Here is a 10606-nt window from a genome sequence, read left to right as displayed (position 1 = left end):
TACATGCTTAAGTCACACACAGATAACCAGGGGTTTTATGTTTATTGGTTTGTGGTAAAGCAAATAAAACAAATAATCGAGCAAAACAACAGGATGTGAAGTAAATATTATATATTAACAATCACAGGTGTTCGTATATACTATTTACAAACTACAGGACATGAGACTTTAAGGCATCAACCCCAACAACAACATCCATCTCCCACTTACTTGATCGTCTACTCGATTGTCTACATCCTTCTTTCCTCTATCCAAAGTCACACAGAGCCCACAACTTCTGAATTCTCACACCGAGAATACCAAGGTAACATTTATGGTGGTCCTATTTAGTTTGAGGGTCGAGGATTGAGTTGGACTCGATAGTGATCGAGGATTCAACAGTTCATGTTGTTAACTGTTTCGCTCGTTGAGATCATGTTCTGATCGAGTTACTGAACGATAGAGATACTTGAAGAAAGGTTCTTAAAAGGTTTGCATACTCTATCTCTCTTTGTTCTTTTAAAGAAGCATGTTGTCATTTATAGTTGATGCACAATCGTTTGTGTTTAGACTGTAATCGTTGTGTTTTTCTCAATGGGATTTGGAAGGATCTGCTTCCACTCACTGGATCTCTATGTTTAGATTTTCTTCAACCATCTCTTGGCTCGAGAGGGGTTTAGTCATAGCTGGACTATGATTTATTGTTCATTAGAGGGATTAGTAGTAGTTAAGGAGTTAGATGTAACTATAGGGGCAAAACGGTAATTTTGGCCTGGCTATACTTACGAGCAATTTGTAAAGGGTCATCAAGATGTTGACTAGTTATAAGAAATATATTTGTAGTGCGAATAGTGTAACTATCGGTCTTTAGTGGAGTGCCTGACAGTTAATGGATGTTAAATAAGTTAATCAAAGAGTTAAATTTATTATTCAAGTACCATTGGAACTTCAATCTACAAATCAATAAGGTCCCCTTTGTAGCTCAACAGGGATTAAATGATAATCAATTTTGGATTAATTTGAATTGATTTAAATAGTTCAAATTAATTGAAGGAATTAATTATATGTGATATAATTAATTTAATTTAATTATATATGATATAATTACTATAATGCATTTGTACATTATAATATACAGTTTATTTGAGAGGAAATAAATATTTGAATATGATTCAAATATTAATTATATGAATTGGATTCATATAATTGAATTTAATATAAATGAGATTTATATTAAATGTCATTGGTGAGAAAATTGAAACTATAGGTTATATTGTATTTGATATAATATAAAGATTATATGTTATATGTTATATGTGATATAATATATAGTTATGTATATATGTACAATAAATTAGTTATTATATATATATATATATTAATTAATTAATTAAAATTAAAATAATTTTAATTTAATTTTACTTAATTTAGATTTATTTATTTTTTAAATTAAGGAAGGGACTATTCTCTCTCAACCCATATATTGTGTAGGTGATTGTTTTTCAGGATATTATCTTCTTCTTCGTTTGACAGAGGGAGGATGACAGAATAGTTCTACAAGAAAAATTCCTAGTTTCGCAATCACTCTTCTCCTCTCTCAATTCCCTTCTTCTTCCAAAAAAGAAAAAAAGAAAAAAACCAAGAGCCCACAAATTCCTTGAATTCTCATCCCAGAGAATATAGAAGGCCTTGAGTGGTGGTGTCATAATTAAGGTTTTGAGTTCGTGACCACTTTGCAGAGGAGAAATCTTACGGGAAGAAAAGTACTTCAAGAGTTAGTATTTCTACCCCTAATTGTGTCTTTCTATTAATTTTGTTATAAGCATGCTATAATTTATTTTGATGCATAATTCTGTATTGATTCTATAAAAATTATGAGTTTTGTAAAATTGAGATTTGGGTCCGATCTCCGTTTTCGCTCAAGGACCTTCACCGATTTCTTCATCCTCAAGATTGACATTCAGAAAGGCAGTCTTGATGTCCATTTGTCAAATCTCAAAGTCATAATATGAGACAATGGACAAGAGGATCCAGATAGATTTCAACATGGCAACAAGTGAGAAAGTCTCCTCATAGTCGATTCCCTCAACTTGAGTATAACCTTTTGTCACGAGTCTAGCCTTGAAGGTTTGCACCATTCCATCAGCACCCCGTTTTCTCTTGTAGATGCATTTACAACCTATAGATTTTGCCCCATCAGGTTGATGTACAAGATCCCAAACAGAATTGAAGTACATAGACTTCATTTCGAGATCCATAGCTTTGATCCACTCATCTTTGTCAACATCCTTCAATGCCTTCTTGTAAGACAATGGATCCTAAACATCTTCGTCAGCTATAATAGCTAGAGTTTCTATTAAACCCATATAACGGACAGGTGGGTTCGCAACCTTCCCACTACATCGAGGCTCCTTCAACACTTGAGGTGGATTTGACCTATTAGATGATCTAACTTCAACAACTCTTTTTGAGGTATTGGGTTCTTCAATAACCCTTGGTTAATGTTTATTAATTTTGTTGGAAAATTCACTCAGCACAATCTTACTGCAGGGTTTATGCTCTCTTATGTGGTCATCTTCTAAAATGGTAGCGTTTGTCGGCACAATTTTGAACGAGCTTCTAATTTCTTAGGATTTGTATCAAGCACATGTGCTGGGCAACTCCAGATCCTAAAATGACGTAAACTACTTTTAAGACCATTCAATAATTCCAAAGGTGTTCTAGTAACACTTTTGGATGAAACGAAGTTCAAAATGTAAGCTACAGTCTGTACTGCATAACCCCAAAACGAGTCAGGTAAGGAAGTATGAGTTATCATAGACCGAACCATGTCCAACAAGGTTTGATTTCTCCTTTCTTATACACCATTTTGCTGAAATATACTATGTGCCGAGATTTGAGATACAATTCCATGTTCTATCAAATAGTTTTGGAATTTTAGATCCAAATACTCTCCATCTTGATTAGATCGAAATGTTCTAATGGATTTATTTAATGTGTTTTCAACTTCAGCCTTGTGCTCCTTGAACTTTTCAAGGGCTTTAGACTTATGTTGCATTAAATAAACATACCCATATCTAGAATAATCATTAGTTAAAGTGATGAAATATTTAAACCTTCCTCTTTCCTTAACATTCATCGAACCACAGAGGTCTGAATGTACAAGTTCTAAAGGTTCTTTGGCCCTGTGACTTTTTCCAGTAAAAGATCTTTTAGTCATTTTGCCTTCAAGGCATGACTCTCACATAGGTACAGAATTTTCTTCTAACTCGCTTAGAAGTCCATTCTTGACCAGTCTCTCAATCCTATTGAAATTTATGTATCTTAATCTTAGGTGCCAAAGATGAGCATTTTTCTTAGGAGAAATTTTAATTATGTTATTATGAGTTACTGCAGTTTTAAATAGTCCAGTATTTAGGAGGGCTTTGGTTGCTAACGGTCTTAGCACATAAATATTATCTTCCAGCTTAGCAGAACAAAGTTCTATACCATTCTTAGAAATAAATTCTTTATTCATAGAAAAATGTATAGAATATTTTTGTTCAATCAAACACTTTACAGAAATTAAGTTCCTCTTTAAATCAGAAACAACAAATACATTTTTTTTAATAAAATATATCTATTCTATAAATTAAGCCGGAGTCCTCTCAATACCACAACTGAGACGATGTGCCCAGTTCCAACATGCATCGTCATTTTCTCAACTTCTAGTTGCTGCCAGGAACTAATTCCCTGAAATGAAGAACAAACATGGTTAGTGGTGCCTGAATCTATTATCCAAGCTGAATTATCATTTTCCAGTAAACAAGTTTCTAAAATAAGTAAATCATATTTACCTTGTTTGACCTTCTTCTTTTCTACCAAGTATTTGAGACAATTTCTCTTCCAGTGTCCTTCATGATTGTAATGGAAGCAGATTTCTTTTGCAACCTTGTCCTTCTTACCCTTCTGGACAACAGTTGGTGGGTTAGCTTTACCCTTTCCACCTTTCTTCTTATTCTACTTTTTAGTGTCAGAAGAAGAAGGCATAGTTTTAGTTCCAGAAGGCGATCCTCTGTAGAACTTTTTAGATGATGAAACAATATTTAGCTCCCCCTTTTGTTCCTTGGATTACATCAAGGATTGGAATGTCTGTAGCTCGTTGAGCAAGGTGGACATGTTGTAGTCAATCTTGTTCAAAACAAATTGCTATGGAACTGTAGGAAACTTTCAGGTAAAGATTCCAGTATGAAGCTAACCTGATTGGCTTCATCGATGACAGACCCATTCATCTTCACCACGTTTAAGTGGACCATCATTTTGAGAACATTTTCTCTAACAGATGTCCCCTCTTACATTGAAGATGTTTTTTAAAGCCTCATGCTTGAGTTGTGTGGACGGTTGTCCGAACATCCCCTGCAGGAACTCTATGATCTTAAGGGCAGTGACCATGGGCTCATGCTTCTTGGCCAAGACTTTAGAAAGGCTTGCCAACATATACGCTCGAGCCTTCTCATTTGCTCGTATTCAACACTCATATGCCTTCTGAATGTTTCGAGGAGCATTTTGAGCAGGAACAGGAGGACAATCCTTCATAAGGACAAATTTTAGGTCATTGATGATTAATATTGTGTTGATTGTGTTTTTTCATATAGTGTAATTTTCGCCAGTAAGTTTATTGGGGGCGAATATTTTTAGTGTTGCGAAAGTCATAGTGAATTTGTTGAAATGTACCATTTATTTAAATTAGTATTCAAGCATTACCCATTTGAAAAACCAATAAAATTTAGCAAAATAATATAATGCACCCTATGTGATCTATTTTCCAATGATGTTCAATGAAGCAGATTAAAAGCCACCCTAGGGTGACAGTACCCCTTCTCTGAAATGAGACCACCTCAACCAATATGTGGAACAACTATTGTTACTGTAAATATTAGTCACCATTGGTCGGTTCAGAAACTGTTAACATGCTTAACATTTTTTTTGTAAATGTAACCCTTTATTTCACTAGCATGACCATAAGTAACATGACCTTAATCCTGAGTGAGTTGTGAACTCTTGCCTATGAGGGCGGTCTTTTGATTTACATGGGTGAGAGTGACAGATCGCCAACTCAACAAGCCTACAATTTTGGGGATTCGTATGATTGGGAAGCTGGGAACTCAGCTACACAAGATGGAATTCACTCCTTCCCCGAAGTAGGAGTAAGTAGATAAATTGCTCTCTTAAGGGCTGATTTCGGGGATCGAATAATGTGGCACCACACCTTCTCTTGGCTCGAGAAGGGTCTAGGCATAGTAGGACTATGATCTATTGTTCATTAGAGGAATTAGTGGTAGGAGTTAGATGTAACTACAGGGGCAAAATGGTAATTTATCCTAGCTGTACTTACGAGCAATTTGTGAAGGGTCATCGTATTGTTGATTTGTTATATCTAATGGACACAGAAATATATCAGTAGTGCGAAAAGTGCTGCTGTTGGTCTTTAGTGGAGTGCCTGACATTAATGAATAGTGGATAATGTGATTAAAGAGTTTAGTCAGTTATTCACATACCGTTGGAGCTTCAAGCTACAGGTCCAATGAATTTAAGTTGGTAGCTCAATGAATTCAAGTTGAGAATCAGTTTTTGGGTTAGTTTGAAATGTTCAAATCGGAATTTGATTATATATGATATAATTAAATTAATTCATTGTATATGATATAATTGATATGATGTATTGGATACATTATAAATTGATTGGAGGAATTAATATAAATATGATTTATATTAAATGCCATAAAAAGAGAAAAAGAACTATGGTTTATATATTGTATATGATACAATATTAAAAATATAGGTTATAAATATACTATGATAAGTTAGTTATTGTATTTATTTATAATTTATTAATTATATGATAATTAAATGTCTTTTTCTCCAATAACTACCTTAGTGGATGGTTATACTGTTTTATGGCTAAGTGGGATAAAGAAGAAAAAATGGCTTTTCTAATCATTCTACAACAATACGACTGATCAGATTGACTTTCAAGTGACTAAACAATAAGGATCGAGTTTACTGTATGATAGTACTCTTTTCTAAATGATCGAGTATCAAGTTTATGCGATAGACTTTCATCTTTTACATGATACTTCTGTCTATTACTCGATCGTCTCCTCCTTCACTCCAATCCTTCCCTCAATCCAAAATAAGCTAGAGCCCATCCTTCTTGGATTCTCACACCGAGAATACCAGGGTAATTTAGTGGTAGTGTCCGGATTTGTTCGAGGATTGAGTTGGTACTTGTTGCTGGTGTTCGAGGGAGATCGAGTTCTTGTTCATTGCGTTCGAGTTTGATCAAGGGAAACACTTGAAGAAAAGTTCTTCAAAGGTATTGATTTCTTGATCCTTTGTATTTAATTCAAAAGACATGCTGTAATTTATTTAGTATGATTGTAAATGTTTGAGTTTTTTCGCAATGGAGTTTGGAACGATCCGCTTCCGCTCAAAAGTCCTCTATATTTAGAGATCCTTCAAAACGTCCCGCTCCCAATTACTATAAACACTCTTTCCATTCACGGTGTGAACTTTTAGGGAGAAACGTGAAAAGGAAAATGAAGTATCATATACCTCACGAGAAAAATGAAGGAGAAATGGTGTGAACTTGGATGTTAATTTATTGGTTTGTGGATTACTGCTACTAAATGTCAAATAAAACATCTCGTATTTTATTAAATAAATAAATTATTTGTACATCACAGGACTCACAAGATTTAGGGCATCAACCCCAACAGCTACAACATCTATTAGAGTGTTTTACCCATTGTATTATGGCCATAAAGATCCAAACACTTGCTGAATAAAATTTGAACAAGATTAAACTTTCATATTTAATGTCAAACTATAGTGAGTAACATTAAACAGAGGTAAAAAGGGATTGGATTAAAGTCGAACCTCATCGGGAAAAAAAACGTTGAAATCAGACCACTCATGGAATCAAAGTGGTTCAAAGTTAGCTTTGAATGTGTAGACGTTGATCGAAATCGCAAAGCTGTTCAAAATCAAGTACACATATCTAAAAGAAATAACCATATAACAAAAGCAATCATTGTTATTCCCTCCAACTATTTAACGCCCTAATTTTACCTATTTGCTAACCAACATTTTAAAAAGTTCATAAAGACAAAAAAGTACCAAAAAAGAATGGTTCGGAATCAAATTACAGCAACATTAACCAAATTCGTAAGGGTTCCAAAATATGATATTCACCTAAAATCACCAAGGCGTCAATGCCTTTACTGGACAATACGAAGGCGTGCGATGGCAACAAACGGCAGACAAAAAGAATGGTTTGGATTAAAGTCGTAAGGGTTCCAAAGACGACTGAAGGCGTGCGACTAGTCGGCGATGGCAACAAACAGTTATGGCCGATAGACAACGTCGAGTTAGGACCTGTGGTAGTGAGAGGTTTGACAAGAGAGAGAAAAAAAACATAGGGAGAGAGACTGGGAGACTTACCTACGGTAGGATCTGCACGTGGACAACTCAGGGCGGTGGCAAACGGCAGACAACTGCCAGTTCGAGTAAGGCTGTGAGGGTAAGAGAGAGAGAGACGTGAGAGACGTGTGGCTGCTCTAGTTTTTCATCTTCCTCTTCTTCTTTTATAAATTTACTTATATAATTTTTAGAACAAACCCTCATATGACTCGAACTATATATATATATATATATAAATATAAATATATCCTTTCTCCTCCTAAATCTCACAATCTCACACAAATACCAATTCAAATTCTTAAATCTTTTCCCAAATCTCAACTTAATAAACCAACCAATCACCATCATTACATTTTAAATCCCAAAACTCCAAACCTCAACCCAAATATTTGAATTAAGTAATTTAAAATTACTTGAAAATTTGAAAAAATGGGATGTCACACAAAACCACCAAGAAGCTACCAACTGTTCAATCACTTTATACATAATGCAAAACCACATTTTCTATCTCCCTTCAAATTAGGCCTCTTTTCTATTTTGTTTCACTGGCAAAGAAAACAAGAGAAAATTAAATCTACAAAAATTGATCAAACAACATCTAAGTCAAAACTAAGTTAAGACATCTAGTCAACCAACAACAATTGCCAAGTATCTAAAGGGTAGACCTTGCATGTTGTTGGGTTTTATGCCTTAAAATTCGCAGATAGTAAATGTAATTAATTGACCATCATCAATAAAAAGTTATCGATGTTATTTTAATAAATGTTATTGATTGTGTTATATTCTATTTTGTCTTAACCGTAAATCCAATAAACTAACCTCCAAGGTTGTCTTATGAGTCTGGAACAATATGTGAAGAAATACAGGGATCAATGTTCAAATACAACTTAAAGGGTTTATAGTATAGGGATAAGGTTGGGTACCTTATTTTGGTAACACTAAAGATATGACCCATTTTGTATTTGATACAAACACAGTAATCCAACGCGTTCGTGTAGATGACATACGAATGGGGGTATCCTACGCAATAAGTTTGCATAAGACCAAACCATGAAATAGTAACCATAGATATAACACTGTTGACTAGTTAGGTTTCTATTTCAATAGGATGACTTAGGCAACTTAGTCTTAATCTTATGTGTATTATGAACTCTTGTTCATGAGGGATTGTCCTTTGATTTGTATGGGTGAGAGTGGCTAGTTTGTCGACTCAATAAACCTACCATTTTGGGAATAAGATTGAATGGGGAGCAAGAAACATAATAATACAAGATAGAATTCACTCATTCTCGATTTTAGGGTAAGTAGATGAATGTTCCCTTAAATGGTGTATCTGGGACTTGAACAAAGCACCCTACCCTCTCACTGGTCCGAGAGGGATTTTCTATTTAATGGTTGGACCATAAACAGATTGTTCATTAGATAAGCACTAGTACTTAAGGATACAGAGGTAACCTAAGGGTAAAACAGTAATTTGACCTAGTTGGTGTTACAAACACTCGTGAAGGACTAACGTGTTGTGATTGATATATATCATGGACACAGAAATATATCTACAGTGGGAAGAATGCAGCTGTGGGTCTTTAGTGGAGTGAACCCACGATTAAAGAATATTGATTAATTTGGTTAATGAGTTTAGCCAATTAAACTCATATCGTTGGAGTTTCTGATCTGTAGGTCCACTAGGTCCCATTGTTAGCTCATTATAGCATATTAATGAGGAATCATTTGAATTGTTCAAATCAATTGAGGAAATTATATATTGATGTGATTAATATATAATTAATTATAGATGAGATCTATAATCCAAATTATGTAAGAGAGACATATCTGAATGAGATTCAAATATTAGATTTATATGAATTGGGTTCTTAAAGAGATATATACATATAAGTATGTAATATTTATATGTTAATAAACTTAATTGATTAATTGATGATTAATTAATTGATTAAGAAATGATAGAGAGGCGGAAGAATATAAGCATGTGATGTTTATACTATTAATTAATTAACTATATATTAAATTAGATTTAATATATTACTATTTAATTAATGTGTCAATTAATTAAATTATTAATTAAACAAGGGGTTATTTAATTAGTTGGCATTAAGGGTGGAAAAAGTTACCCTTCTTCATATATAATCATCTTATTAGTCAATTTAGGACAAGAATTATTTTTTGGTAAAAAACATACTCTAGCCTCCACAAAATTAATTCCTCACTACACTCTCTCTACAATCACTCTACCTTTTCTTCTTCCAAGGGTTGGAGACAACTCATCCAACTCTTGAAATCCTAAAAAATAACAAGGTTATTATTGTGGTAGTATCGATGATCGTTGAGATGTTCGTGCGAAACACAAGAGGAATTTTGAGGAGCTTGGGAGTCTACAAAGATAAGAACCATTCATCGCTTTGTTTCTCCCTTTATAAAGAATGCTAAATATGTTGTTTATCCTTTTATTCTCTATTTTAACTTTCTGATTTTGTTTCATTTAAATTAGAAAAACCGAATGCAAGACAATCCCAATGCTTCCACTCGAGATTCGATCCCTACACATGTTCGGTGTAAGAGTTTCAATTGCTTAAGTAATAATTAACATAATTAATTATGGCTTAAATAAAACGTAGATAATAATGCTAAAGGCACATACACATCAAGTAGAATCCACCTACCTAAAGCTTTGCTAAATTACTTCAAAAAGTTCCTTAAAATACCAATTTGAACACTCCGAATTAGTCTGAAACTAATGCAAGTAAAACCGAAAAGTCAGAAACTAGTCATAAACATTTTATTGGAAAATTGTCAGAAATAACAAATTTAAGTTTTCACCTTACAAAATTAGCATCTTTTTGAAAACTCGTTCAAATAGTTTTTCTCAGTCCATCTCGGACGAGATCGATCACCGAAATTTAGTTTAAAAAATTAGCATTTTCCAAAAAATTATAGATTATTTTGGCTATTTTGGGCTTTTCTCGGTACATGTTGAAAAGATTACACCGAGATTCTGTCGTTTTTCCAAAATATTATGTGATTTTCCTAAATCTTATACCAAATCTTATATATTTTCAAATTTTCTCCAAATTCGATTATATTTACTAAATATTATATCAAAATCTTATGTAATCTTTTAAATCTTTAACCCAATTTCTAATTTCTAAAT

This window comes from Benincasa hispida, chromosome 12, assembly GCF_027475165.1.
Source record: "Benincasa hispida cultivar pf3 chromosome 12, pf3_genome.v1.1, whole genome shotgun sequence".
NCBI lineage: Eukaryota > Viridiplantae > Streptophyta > Magnoliopsida > Cucurbitales > Cucurbitaceae > Benincasa > Benincasa hispida.
This window is presented reverse-complemented; position numbering follows the sequence as displayed.